This window comes from Cricetulus griseus, chromosome 5 (genome assembly GCF_003668045.3).
Source record: "Cricetulus griseus strain 17A/GY chromosome 5, alternate assembly CriGri-PICRH-1.0, whole genome shotgun sequence".
NCBI lineage: Eukaryota > Metazoa > Chordata > Mammalia > Rodentia > Cricetidae > Cricetulus > Cricetulus griseus.
The window spans coordinates 17,703,056-17,718,258 of NC_048598.1; the positions used below are offsets into that span (position 1 = coordinate 17,703,056).

At 43.4% G+C, this 15,203-nt stretch overlaps 1 protein-coding gene across 1 annotated transcript in view; it reads left to right on the forward strand.

Moving 5' to 3' along the window:
* Pld5 (phospholipase D family member 5) overlaps positions 1 to 15,203 on the forward strand; it is a 295,636-nt gene that overhangs the window by 222,635 nt on the left and 57,798 nt on the right. The window lies entirely within an intron of this gene.

Sequence of the window (15,203 nt, forward strand, 5' to 3'; positions counted from 1 at the left end):
GCCCAGGAACACTGAATCTCTCAGAATGAGAGTTATAGACAGTTGTGAGCTGCCAGATGTGGGTGCTGGGAGCCTAACTTGGGTCCTCTGTAAATGTGTTGTGTGGTCTTAACCACTGAGCTGTCTCTCTAGTCTCTGATTATTTCTTCATTTGTTATAACAATCTAATGGTAGATATTATCTCTATCTACCTTTATGGTAATCCCGGAAAAAAATTAAAACAAAAGGATCCTGTTCCTACCCGTTCCTCATTCAAAATAATAAAATCCACTCTAACCTGGTTAGGTTGCGTCTCACAGTCTTAGATTAACAGTTACACCAGCCAAATCTGCAACTTTCATTTTATTCTTACTGATTTGGAGCATTCCTATCAATCAACCCAAAGTCACACTTTTGGATTTTCTTTTTTTGGGGGGGGGAGACAGGGTTGTTGCATTTTTATCTTGTGGCTTCAAAACAAAACTCAAAAACTTGCTCCTCTACTCTTAGCCGTCTTTGCGGTGTCCCACCTGGCACAAACTGCACTCTAGCAATGGAGGTGGAGAGGAGACACCATCCAAAAAGCAGGAAGGGTTCAGTCTGTCACGTGAACATTTGCTTCCCCAGTAGCTTCCCTGCACCAGTGGCCACTCACCCAGAACTCCTCCTCATGTGTGTCTAGTCCTTTCTCACCACACCTGAGCACAAATACTGCCTCCTGCCTGGCCCATCTTTCCAGCATCACTCTCAGTCCGCGTGCCATGTTACTGTATGTGAGGGGCCTGGTAATAACCACCGAAATGTCTGGTTCGTGGTTGGAGGAAGATTGTTATTGTGGATAAGAGAGAAAGTATCTAAAGGCATTTGGAAGAGTCCAGAGCAGAGAGCAAAAGAAGAGGACTGAACATGGCCAGGATTATCTGCTTGAGAATGGAGCATGGTGGGAAAGAAGAGTGGAGACAGAAAGAAAGGGAAATGGTGAGAGCAGCAGGAATAGGAGTAAAAATCTTGCCTATAGAGAGCAGGATCTGAGGCTAGAAGGGCCAGGAGGCTGCTGTAGAGGTTTTCAAATGTGTAACTGGTACTTGTGAGTGGGGACTGAGGAAGCCTGGAAGCAGGCATGAACTTCAAGATATACGGATAGGTGCCACAGGTATGTCAGGAGAAAGCCATGTCTGCCTTGGCAGACAAAGGAAATTATTGATGCCTTTTGGCAGAGGGGCACCTGTTTCACAAGTTCCTGAGGAACCTTGGTTTTTATCTAACAGCCAGAAATCCTTGTAGAGCCCAGCTTGAATTGACCCTAGACTGTCGTTTCTGGACATACGCTCTTTCTAATACCTAACAGTTAGTCTACACTGTGTCATCTTCAGTGAGTGTTTCTCTCAACCATAATACATCTCCCAAGAGTCGTGTTCATAATCATCATCTTAAATCTATGCCAAGTAAAAGCAATAATAGAGATGCTCTCCCAATTTCTATGCATTGTGGGCTTTCTCTGTCTGGCTGCTAAGCACGTAAAGAACAAGAACTCACTCTGTTTCACCATTCTCTTGCTTTTAATTAATTCTGCCATCAACCTCATTCTACAGAGGAAGAGAGGCCATAGGTCAGCTTGAGGTCATGCGACCTTTCCAGGAAATGGTGAAGATAAAATGCAAGTCTATGTCCTTTAATACTAAACTTTTCACTTTTATTTGACCTTGCCCACCACTAATTTTTAAAAATATGCTAAACTTAGCAAAAAAAAATCATTCTCACATTACTTTGTTGGGGTCAGAAAAATCAACAACACAATTCTTACAAAAGTCCTGTCACTTCCATGCAACGCAAGCCCTTGGCGATGTGGTGGCCATGCAATAACCATGCCTGAAGCTCTGCAAGCTCCCTCCATCTCTGGGTTGGGTTTCAAAGACCAGGAAGCCCTGTGTGTGTGTTTACTTCTTTCTGTATCCCTCACTGCCTATTGTTCCTTCAAAGACTGCCTTAGAATTCCTGCCCACATGGAGTCCTGTGGGAAGAAAGAGAACACCTCTCCATACTTCCCACTTCATGAGCACCTCAGAACCCCAGGGAGAAAAGGAAAACTGCAGCAGGAACAAAGGGAACAAAAGGCCAGCCGGTGAGAGAAGCTGAAAGGAAAGTTCACAGCAGTCTTAGATGCTTTGGAGGCGTGAAGTGAAATGGCAGAAGCTGGGGAGGGAAATATGAAAATCAGGCTTTTAGAAAAGTTACATTTATAATCTTTGAACAAGCCTCCTTAGCTTGGAGCTGAAAGGTGGGATTCAATAGGTCCATTGACATCAAGAACCTGGCAACTCTGGAAAAGAGAGAGATTTAAATCGTGTTCTTTAAATGTAATTGCAACAAACAAGAATAGGCCTATTTAAACTCTGAACATGCGCACATTTTCATCTTGGCTACTTTTTTTGTGGAAGGAATTAAAAAGTACATGTGAGAAGATGAGTGGGCTCTTGGGCAGGCAAGTGTGGGGACAGTGAGAGAGCAGCGCCTCATTGAGGCTCCTTTTTGTTTCAAAGAGAAGGTCAGAGGCAGAGTGCTGAAGCTCCATTGAGTTTGCAGTGCTCAAGAGTCATGGAGCAGGCTGCTCTGTCTTTCCTATTTGGTACTAGCACTAAGATGATGTTTTTCTTAACATTTACAAGCTTCTGAAGGCGTGCTTTAGCTCCGAGGGAAGAGGTGCACCTGTGATTTCAGTAACTAGTTATCAAGAACAAACTGTAAATGAAAAGGCAAGAGGCAATTCATCTGCAAATATAGCAGGGAATAATTAATACTCCTTAGAAAACATTTAACAAAGGAAAGCAAATAATTAACTCCTCCTTATTGGTTTAGAAATTACCTGTGTAGCTCAGAAAAGCCGATTTTGTTTGCATGTACATTGTAAAGTGAATGAGGAGGTGAAAGTCTCTGCTTTTAATAAAATATATGTATTAGGAGGCTGTGTTTTCAATAACAAAGCAATGCAAATTTGCTGCAATTTCTATAGCGGCAATTCTGCAAGTTATATTATTCAAGGGAGCATAAATAAATCTTTTCTTCTTGTCTCCTATGGGAACCATTCTTACATAGTTACTGAATTGTCTCCTGCCTCCATTTATGTGGTGATACAGAGGAACAAGAGATCATTTCACCTTTCTCCTGCTCTTCCTAGCAAAAGAACACTTACAGCATCGTTTCTGAGTAAAACACGTTTCTGAACCTATCTTCAATGCTGTGTCCACCTTCACTTTCTCCGTCTGTTCTAAATGACGTGGTCACCTGAGGTCTCCTAATGTGGCTTGGCTTGGGATGTCTGTCCTGGTCATTTTTTAAAAATTATTTTGCTCACTGTTATTATTTTGTGTGTGATGTATCATGTGTGCCATGGTGTGTGTGTGTGTGTGTGTGTGTGTGTGTGTGTGTGTGTGTGTGTAAGTCAGTGGTCAACTTCATATGGTCAGTTCTCTTCTTCTATCTTTACATGGAATCCTGGGATGGAACTCGATTCCTCAGGCTCACACTGTCAGGCAGCAAGAACCTGTACCTGCAAGGCTGTCTTGTTGGCCCCTGATCATATTTCCCCTAGAGACAGTCCACTTTGCCTCTCATCAGTCAAACTCTAAACTATTGCTAGGTTTCCCGTTCACCAATCTCACTGTTCATGTTGGTTGTTTCCTAAGCTGTGGCTCTGCAGTGAAACACAGAGGTAGAATTCAGAATGAAACTGATTTTTTGTTCTTGTTCTCGTAGCTGTATGGCCCCAGCAAGTTGTGCCACCTCCTTGAGTTTTCATTTTACCATCTCTACAGTTGAACTAACAATAATGTCCTATGAAGTTGCTAGGGAACCAAATGAGTTACTAAAACTTACCTGCCACCAGACCTGAAACATGGGGACTGTCAAAAAACTGGTCATTGAGCAGATGCCAAGGAAACAGAGTTGTCTAGGCCAATGAGGAATGCTGGTATTGATGCTTATTTCATGTCATCAATGATGGTGCCACTCATCTCTCTCACAAACTCAATGGCCTTCTTAACAGGATAGTGTGGGAGCAATGGCACCATAAGGGCGTGGCACATTGACTGTGACCCACTGAGGGCTTTAATGCCCTGCCATAGAGCTTTGTTTTTTAGTTATTCAAAGGCAATGCCCAGATGAGGAAGCAATGTGAAACAAATAAGAAAATAGAGCTGAAACCATGTTTTGGAAAGTGGACTTCAGTTCTCACATGAACCAGACAGTGCTCACCAGAGGAAGTTGGGGGGGGGGGCAGTGTGGGGAATGTGATCACAGTGGGGGAAGGTTTCAAGCTGGGCTCTGGATGTGCAAGGTGTATTGTATATGCTTCCTTTATCATTCTTAGGTTGGAAACAAAGGCAAAAACAAAGGAAACTAGAAGTAGCTAATCAAGCTCTGGCCACCGGTGCTGGTTGCTGAAAACATTGGCTCCTGGCAAGGACTGTGGCAACCAGTAGAGCCCTGGCTGACTGCTATGGGTTGTCGGTCAGAGTTACAACTTTCTAGACAGTGCTGCCTTTCATCAGTGGCAAGTGTCTGCCGTACACAGGTGACAGGGGGCTCGCTTCTGCCTGAGCATTTTGTTCCTGGGTTTCTCTTAAGCATCTCCCTCAGTGTTAATCCCAAGTCTCCTCCCATGCCTCTGACTATGGTCAGTGATGCATGTTCCCATGGATTCCAGGAAAACAACAGCAATTCACACTACAGCATGTGTGAGCATCCTGTGCTCACTCCATCAGGAAACAGGAAATTAAGGATCTTGGCCATGGAGGCTGGTCATTCCCAGAGCTACCCAGCCTAGTCAGGGATACAATGGGGTGCTGCTAATTAATTGGAACCATATTTAGACCTTTCATGGAGAAGTATAGCATTGGATCCTTCAGGTTCAAGCTCATCATGGATACACAGAGGAGGTATCTATGGTTACATATCTGAGGTTTTTCTAAGTAGTTCCACAGTTTGATAGTTCCATGGAAGGTAAAAGTAAATGGGATGCTATCACAGCAAATAACAATAGTACATTTGTGGATTTTTGTATAATTCCTTTCACATTCATTTACCTGATCCTCTTAAAGCCTATGACAGCAGCAAGAACCTTTGTTACAGTCCTAGAGTCACAAATGTGCTGAGAATCAGATGCTAACTGACTAAACTAAGGACATGATGCCAAGAAGTGACTATACCATGGCAACCGCACTGGTCTCCAGCATGGAAAATGAATAGCCTAGTAGCCTAGTGAGAGGCACTTAGACTATTGGCTTACTGCTCCAGTTTTTAGCCAATGAGGCAAATGCTTCCTTTGCTCCCAATGCTTCCTTTAACTCCCAAGCAGTTAATCTGTGAAAAAGTGGCCCTGGCTCTGTGTCATTTGCAAAGTGAGATTCTCAATAAAGAGACTGTTCTAATGGTGGCTTACCTTTTCTAGAGGATGTTCTGTCTCCCCAAAAGAAGCTATTCAAACCTCATGGCATTTTTCTAACCACCTTAGACTTGTACCCACAAAGCCTCCCTAGGTTTTCAAATGCCCCCACACAATATTCAGAGTGTATTAGCTTTCTGTTACTGTGACCAATACCTGCCATAATCATCTAACAAAGAGAAATGTTTCATTGTGTATTTCAAATTTTCCTAAAGGCAGTAAAAGCAGACATTTGCCAGTACATTGCCCAGGAGGGTGGGGATCACAGCATGAAACTGATATCAATTGTATACATGCATGTAGGGGTAGGAATTTATACCTTGCAAGCAGGATGAGGCACGTCAATGGATGGACAGTTGCTAAGAGGAGCTCTGGGTATACTAAACTGGCCTAACAGAATTCTTCCTAAGGTCAGGTCAAGGATTTAGACAAGGGTGTGAGTGGACTTCGTCATGTTCCATGGGTAAGGGGAATCATAGTTAAAATAGAATATCAGGATTCTTGCTAAAAACAGCCTGCGAAGGCCTGAGGCCAGGGTCAATGAGCACACTGCCAAAATGAGGGTCAAGGGAATGTGTTTAAAGTTTGTTCAGAAGGACCAGTCTCTGAGAAAAAGCTTATTTTGACTCAATTTTATTGATTTAAGACCATGATGGATTGGTGCTACAGTGGCACAGAACATTTTAGCAGGAGGCAAGGTGGCAAACAACCATGTCATGGACAGGAAGTACAAGACAGGAAAAGGAAGACCTAGGGGTCACACAAGTTCAATAACATTTCCTCAAATTCCTACCTGCTCTTCTTCCTATAGGCTCCACCTCACTCATTCAATTGTAGTTTGTTTCTAGGAAACAAACCATTGACATGTGGGCCTTTGGGGAGATGACATATTTGAAATCACCTGGGAGACACACCTCTGGGGGGGGGGCGTGTTTGTGGGCTTTCCAGAGAATTTCAGTGGAGGGAGGCATACCTGCCCTGAATGTGGCAGCACACACCATGGGCTGGGATCTTAGACTGAAGAAAAAGAAAGCCAGCCATGAGCCAGCATTCCCCACTGTAACAGTAAGTCTTTCTGCCAAGCCACCCAAGCCCTGCTGCCATGTGGGCACTTTCCACCAGGCTGCCCAAGTTCCACCCGCCACCATGTTAAGGTACCAAATAACACACAGAGACTTATAATAGGTACAAATGCTGCTTGGCCAATCAACTAGGATTTCTCATCTCCTAGCCCGGTCTTAATTATCATAAATCTGTATATTTTATAAGACTTATCTTATTGAGGACACCTTCAGATGGTGCCCTTTCTTGCCAGTGGATCACATGGCGACTCCAGAGCAGAGACTAGGAGGAAGAGAAAAAGGGAACGACTTCCTTCTTGCCCTTGCTCATATATGAGTCTGCTTGCTATGACATTTCCTCCCTGGATCACAAGACTTCCTTTTACTACATTTCCCAGAATCCTCCTTGACTCCTAGTCCCGCCTAACTTGCTGCCTCATTGGCCAAACAGTGCTTTATTCAACAACCAATAAGAAGATAAACATACACAGAAGGATCTCCCCCATAACCCCACCCTCTTCCTGCTCTGTCTAGATTTGAGGGGTCCCAAACCTGCACTTCCCTCACCACAAGCTTTCTGATTCCCATGCCTTCTTGATTGTGATGGACTGAGACTTCTTGAACCGTGAGCAAAAATAAATGCCCTCCACAAGCTGCTTTCCACTGGGTCACAACAATGACAAAAGTAACTAATACACTAAGTATAGTGACAAGAATTTGTACAGAAAAAAAAAAAACAGAAAATCACTTTTACTTTCTTTACTTAACCATTTCACCTAGACCATGACAGACATCACAGATTGTTCTGTCTGGAGAATCACCTACCATAACTGTGCTTTTAATTTTTGAGTGAGTCAGCTTGTAAGTATAGAACAAGCAAAAGTAAGAGAGCAAATAGCAAGTAGTGGGTAAGTAGTAGAACATAGCACTTACAGCAACCAGAAGCAATATTCTTGTTTGCCCCCCTACACACACACACACCCCTCGCCATGGAATATACAATCCTGATCTCTGTTGGAAATGATTTACCTCCAAGCTACTCTTAAAGGTACAGCACTTCTAATACCGTTCTCCTATTTGAGGTTCTCCTTTCTCCTTATCGTAGTGTCAGGCAGCCAGTCTGTTCCAGGATGAGAAATCTCAAAGACGCTTGGTCCTGCTTTGTTCTCAGAGTCTGCTCAAAAGAAGCACAACTAGCTCATGACAATTTACCAACATAATTTATATCAGACATAAGAATAGACCAATAGAAAAGTAGGGCCTTGATGGCAGTGAACTTAGAATTTGAAGGAAGAGCCCGGCTGTAGAAGAGTAGATGAAGGAATAGGGTATGTTTAGACTGACACCAAGAGAGGAATAAACAGGGTCTTGAGACAAAGGATGATAGAACACTAAGAGGGACAGGATCACTTTTGTCTCTCCTGTCATAAAGTGCAGACTCTCTAAGGATACAGGACATAAACCTATGAGATGGGAATTCTCACTGATGAAGAGATGACAGAGCCTGAATCCCTGGAAGAATGAAGGACTTGTAGAACTAGCCTAGCTTATTCGGGAACTTATAAATAGGGGATCCCCAAGTAGCCAACGCCAACACAGTGGGTTGAGGACCAGAGAGAATCTACACATCCCCTCAGCTCTTTTCTTTTCCTTCCTTGCTATTCTGGAGTCTGTGTTCCATCTGCTCCCCCACCCCACCCCAAACCTTCAGTAGAATGTCAAGAACTTCATCTAATTGCCTTCTCTCCATGTCATGTGACTCCGAGCTACAACCATCTGCTCCTTGTAGATATTTTCTTACTTTTTGAAGCACTTCCCCCACTTAAAAAAAAATGCTATGACTAGACACAGTGGAAACGTGTTTGTTTAGTCTCCCCTCCTAAGCATCTCTCTTGCAGATTTCATTGGAAGGGGAGGGTTTAGATCAAAATATCTGAATTATTGGTGATTAGGTCAACCTGATTGATCTATGCATGGGACAGGGATGGAATGCAGCATGACTAAATGCAGGTGGGGAAAGAGACTGTGTTCACAATCTCCCGTAGAGGCAGGTGGTCAACCATACAGATGGATTTGGGGAGGCCCATGCAATGGAGGGGTCAGTTCTTTGTAGCAGGAATCTGGATGGCAGGGGCAAATTTAGACATTTTAATTTTAAGACACCTACATGAAATCCAAGAAGCAATGCCATCTAAGCAGTTAAGGGACAAGCTTAGTGATGAAGGGGACAGATGTACTACTGTGCAAGTATGCTGACCTCGAACCTTGGCAAAGCACTGTGGCCTGTCCACCTGCCAGCTTCCTACCTCATCACACCTTCTAGTAGTCTCTGTAAAGGTATTAGCAGGCAGGCATGGGTCTATCTTCTCTTGTTCACTCTTTCCTTTCCTTTCTGTTTCTATCTCTGGCTCTACAGCACTCTCACTCATGTGCGCGAGTGTGCACACACACACACACACACACACACACACACACACACAGAGAGAGAGAGAGAGAGAGAGAGAGAGAGAGAGAGAGAGAGAGAGAGAGAGAGAGAGAGAGAGAGAGGAGAGAGAGAGAGAGAGAGAGAACCTCACCTCATCCAGTCTATCTATGTCTCATTCCTTTTTCTCTTTCAAACTTTCTCTGATTTGATTGTTTTTACTGTATTAAGGGTACAACCCAGCACCTAGCACCTGCTTATCAAGCACCCTACCAGTGACCTACATTCATCCTCTTTTCTCTTTCAAGAACCAACTTAGAGCCTGCTTTCTCTGCATCCCGGCTGTGAATTTTGCTTTAGGAGCTCCCATCCATCACTCATCTTTTCCCAACCTGCTCCATGCCTCTCCTCTCCCCACAGCCATTCTCTTCTTTCTTCCTTAAAATAAATAGCTTTGAACTCCCTTGAACATGTAAGTAAATCCTATTTCGCTTCCTCATCCTAACTGTGAAAGGCAGGGAGCAGGATGCTCACAGCACCTCCAAGGAAACTGTGGGCACAGCTCCTGCAGCCTGGCCATTGCTCTGGTCCTGGACTCCTGGTTAGAGCCTGGAGGTGCCCTCAGCTGGCAGCAGGCTGCTCGCTTCATAAATGCTGGTGCATCCTAATCTGATCTGCCATCCCCCACATTTCCCTCGGAGTAAGATCCCTTGTCCCCTCTTCACCTCTATGGATGGTTCACAGATTCCATATGAATCTGCCTCTGATGATTAAATCCAGTGAAATCTCAGCAGAGAATCAGGTTCAAGACTGTCCTGTGTCTAACCCTCAGGCACCATGGCTGTTTGACTTCTTCACACTGAAGAGCTTCCTCTCAGCTCTATAGCAACAAACATCACTAGGCATCTTTGATCTTTTAAGTAAATAGTCCATGGCACAGGATGAATAAAGGCTTCTAAGAGGCACTGCTTTCTGCGTGCTATTCACATGGAGGTGATTGGGAGGTGTAGTCATCTGATGCACGATCCTAATTAGTCTTAATAATAAAAACCTGGAGTGGATATCGGGTAAACGCTGAAAGATCAGAGAAGTAAAGGACCAGCCACAGTCACCTCTCACCTCAGCAACTCCTCAGACAAAAAACGGCTGAGCTCCTGTCTCTGTCTTGCCTTAGTACTTCCTGTCTGTCTGTAAAGATCTCCAGATCTCTATGGTTAACTAGTGGCTAGCTTCACCCTTTGATCTGTAGATAAGTTTGATTTGTCAGGACACAAAATATCACAACAGTCATGTCCTGAGAGTAGCAACCTGACATAAAGGAAGCCTATGCCAGGAACACAGATGAGGTCTTTGGTGCAACAGTGGAGGACCAGGTACCCAGCGTTGCCCGAAGTGATCTAGAATGGCTTCCCGGAAAGACAGGGTCTCTGACTTTGCAGTTAAGCTCTCATTACATACCCTGTTTCTGCAGCTTCTGCTCCAGACACCTCTGACCTGGGCCTCTTCCACTTTCTCCTTGTTTCCCACATCCCTTTCCAGCTCCCAGGCTTGGCACTTCCTCCTGTTGCCTTAACTCCTGTCTACATGGGGCATCGTTCCTACTGTGCTCCCCAGCACCCCTTCAGAACAGTCTTCCTGCCCCCCCATGATAAGTCTTTACACCAAAGCCACCTGAGTCCTGCAGCCACAAGGAAGTTTTCCGCAAGCCACCCGAGTTCTGCCCACCACGTTAGGGCCCCAAATAACTCACAGAGATTTGTATTAGATTCAAATGCTGCTTGGCCAATGACTAGGATTTCTTATCTGCTAGCTCAGTCTTAATTATCAGCCATAATCATAAGACTTATGGAAGACGCAGGCAGAAAGTGTCCTGTCTTCCTGGCGGTCACATGGTGACTGCAGAGCAGAGAGCAGGAGGAAGAGAAAGAGCAAGCGACTTCCTTCTTGTCCCTGCTTAAATTCTGAGTCTGCCTGCTATGTCACTTCCTGCCTGGATCTCTATGACATTTCCCAGAATTCTCCTTGGCTCCTAGTCTCACCTGTCTTACTTTCCTATTGGCCAACAGTACTTTATTCAACAACCAATAAGATAAACATACACAGAAGGACATTCCCCATCACCCCAACACACCCTAGCAGCTTGATCACCCATCCTTCCTGATGCTATTACACAATTTCATATTCCCACCCTGAGCCCCTAGCTTGTTGACCTTGAACAATGGATTGTTGGTTTCTCACCAGTGACAGGGCCAATATAACTTTTGTGAGGAATAAAAAGAATCCCACTCAAGTTCTAATTAGGGGAGTTTGAGGAGCACTGAAGGGGCTTGTAGTAGATGTTCTGATAAATAGTTCCCCTCCTTGAATCTTTCTGTGGCCCAGGCAAGTCTTGTGTTCTTATCATCCTCCTGTCTTGAAGATGAGACAGGATTTTGGTTATGGCAGTTCAGAAGATAGCTAGTTTAATCCTTCTTTGTCGCCTCTACAGTTGAGTTCAGCTCATCACTGGCTCCCTGTTTCTTGTTCAAACATCGGTGCCTCAAATACCCAAAACAGTGACAAACTTGAGATGCTCACTCAATACATGACTGATAGATAAGCATCCCTGTACAACATCTAATGAGATTCCTAGAAGTCTATCTCCTCTTCTGCTCTCCTTTGCTGCCTGCCTAGCACAGGCAGTATTAAACCAGTGCAGTCTCTGCCTCTCTGCCTTTGTGTTCGGCCCACTACAGATTAATGTTTTTACTTATGAGGTACATTTCTCTTTGTTTGACAATCTACCCAGGATCTGTGTTTAGAAATAATTTATGACAAGTTTCAGTGTTTCTGTGTGTTTGAGCAAAATAATAGTCACTTATAAACTGCCTTATTATAATCAAACTGGGCACCTTAAGTGGCTACCTAAGTTACACACTGTTCCATGTGTGTAATCATGGAATATTCTGTGACCCAGGTCACAGTAGCCAGCTTCTCCTGACATGGCAATGCAGTTACTGGTCAGCCATTGTGTCCTGTGGCTTCCCTCCAGCCCTCAATCCTGGAGATCCACCAGCAGGTGCAGACAATACCTTGTCTGCAGCAGCCCCCAGATTAAGCTCCTCGGTAGATCTTCTCCGTTCAGTACTGGGTCATCACACAATGGCTTCAACTTCACCCCCACACACGGATATCTGCCGTGTCATCCCTGTGCCCAGCTCCTTCCCAGCTCTAAATTCAATTTGTATCCACAAACTTCCGGCCTCACACCCTCCACCTTATCTTGGCCTTGCAGATAAACATGGGTTAAACTTTCCTCCTCTCTCCTTCCCTCACCATCTCACTATTTCTTCACTTCCTTCCTCAATCACTTCACTTCAAAGCTGCGCCACTTTTCATTTCTCTCTTCCCCTCTCCTTCCCAGTCCACTTCTCCTAAGAGGTAAGAAGTCGTCACCGTATAGCCTGCAGACAGTCACCTCACTTTGGGGTATGCTAGAGTATGGTGTCAGCCATCTGCTCTGGGACCGATGAGCCTTGTGATTTGATGCTTCTGGCTTCTTTTTGTTACTAATTCCAATCTTGATTCAGAGATCATATCTCTAAATTGCGTCACCTCCCAGCACTCCAGGAGCCCTCCTCATCATGACACACAACATTCTCCTCGGTTTCACTCCCATCCATCAAAAGCTCTTCCAGTAATTTCCATGGTCCCACCCAGCAGCCAACTGACATTATTGACTGTTCTCTTAATTAGACTTAGACTTCTCATCTCTGTGTCTTTGTTCCTACTTGGTGCCATCTTTAACCCATTACATACTCAAAGATGTAAAACGGTGAGATAGATACAAAGATTAATTTATACTGTCTAAAAAGGAAAGAAAACTATGATATAAGAGTGGTAAAATGAATATCACCATATTTACTTAAAACATGTTCGGGCATCAAACACTGTATGTTCAAGCATCAAACACTGTATGTTCAGGACATAGTTAATGAAAAACTCAATTTTCATAATTGTATGTATGGAAGGATATCTGAATGTATAATGATATTAGTATTGTACTTCTCACTTAACAATGCACGTCTACAAATAACAACAAAAGCTAGTGTAAGCTTGAATAGATGCAAGTTGTGGTGTGTGTGTGTGTGTGTGTGTGTGTGTGTGTGTGTGTGTGTGTAAGTCAGAAAACAATTTCGACATCTCAGTGACCTCTTGGTGTCATCATTCCTGATGCACTGGCCATCATCATTTTTTTTTTTTTGAGGCAGGGTCTTCAGAGTTCAGTTGTTTTATGTATGAAAAGCCTACGGCCATTATCATCTCGGTTCTCTCATTTTCATCCTCATGTTTGGGGCATTGTTCACATCTTCATCTTCAGGAGGCAGATAGTAAGAAGGCTGTTAGTGCACACAGCAGAGAACAAAAGTGACACACTCCTAAGAGTGTGATTCTTGGCCTGGGTGACCTCACTAACCCGTACTCTTACCTCCCAGGCTCCTGGACATGTCTAAGTGGGGAAAAAGAGGTTATGATTGAACACTGAACCAACCAACTAATCATGTTTACCTGGATACATCTGGGGAATTAGCCTGCAGAAAATCACTAATCAGAGTATTAGAAGGTCTTGCATGTGTAATTTTTTATATGCACAAAGCAGAGAAAAGAAATTTTTACTTGAAAATGTTAAGAAAAGAAACTACCCACCTGTCACGCTCTATCACAGCCTGTCACAAGGCTTCCTTTTAATAATATTGGGGGGGGCTGGGGGTGCCTCAACTAACATGTGGAAAGAGAATAGATTTTTAATGAGAATTCAAACTGTTTGTGTGTCCATGAAAAAAATTATGCAGCCTTTGAAACCCTGTTTTCTGATCTGTAAAATAGGGGTTCTATTATCTTACAGGTTTCTGTGGAAAGTATATGGAAATTAAATGAAGAAATGTCAAGGATGCTTAGTAATTTCTCAGTAGCTACTTCTCTTCCTCATGGGAATTCACAAAATACATTATTTTTCTCATACTTCCTCTATGTTGCCTTCTATGGTAGCTGACAATGGAGCTATAATTTTTCAGCTTTTTCCTGTGAAGGAGATGATACTATTATTTTCTATTTCCCATAGAATACAAAATAGCCTCTAGCCCTCAATATATGACCAATAAACAGGTTAAGGTTGAGTTGATTTTTTTATCAATTGAGTTATCCATTACAGATAACTGCCAGGCAATTGCCTAGTTCTCTCCTCCATCCTTGGGGCTGCTGTGTGGGTAATGAACAGGCACTGTCACCAGGCACCTATTTCTGGTTGATCACTGGGAGCAGCTCTGACAGATGCTGGCTTCACAACACTCATCAGGGAGCCACAGGGGTCCTGGGTCTTCTGGAACATTGTCAACATCACAAGCTGGGAAGATTTTTTATCCTTTCCAAGAAACTTTTTTAAAAGAAGAAAAATAAAATCTCAAGTTAAATTTAAACCAACAACCTTTAAAAAAATTAGTCAAGTGACTTCTTCCTTTTCACTTTGTTTTAGTGACATAATGAGTATAAATGGAAAATGGGTGCGTTAAAGTTCTATTTAAGAGACTGAGAGCCCCATGGAGAGTATGAGTCTGACTTAATGACAAATAATCAGCTTCCTGTCTATAGTCTCTGTATGCCGCAGGCAAGCCTTGTGGTGCTTTCTTTTTGTATCTGGCTGTCTAGAAAAGAGCCCTCAAATTAAAATTATAAAAAGAACATATATTAGTCACGTTATTAATGTTCTCCAAAATAACATATGTGTGTAATCATTCTCTTCTAGAAGTTTCTAGTCGGATGCATTGATGATGACTTTTACCAAGCTTCATTCTCTCTTACTCTTTAGCTTCACAATTTTGGAAGCCCTGGGCCTGTGGTAGGAAATACTACATTGCTTGGGTCAGTGGCAGTGTGAACTGATTTGATGTCATGAGGCCAGCCAGAATGTGCTCTCACCTGTTTCAGAAACATACTGTAATGAATGTATGTGCGTCTGCTTGGATCCTATATAACATGAACATAGACAATAAGGTCTTGTAAGTCATCACTGCCAAGGTCTTCAGCTCATTGTCTTAGGAGATGGGTTCTACCTCAAGCTACCATTCTTAAGAATTCAGCTATGAGGAGAGAAGAAGTGGGAATTGGGGACAGAAGACTTTGGATTGTCTGGAAATCCTGGTGGTCCACCCCAGACCTGATTCTTAGATGACATCTCAAGGGTGTGTTTCCTTGCCCCACACTAAACAAACTTTTTGTTTTAGTGTGTTTTTTATTTGAATTAGAAACAAGATTGTTTTACATG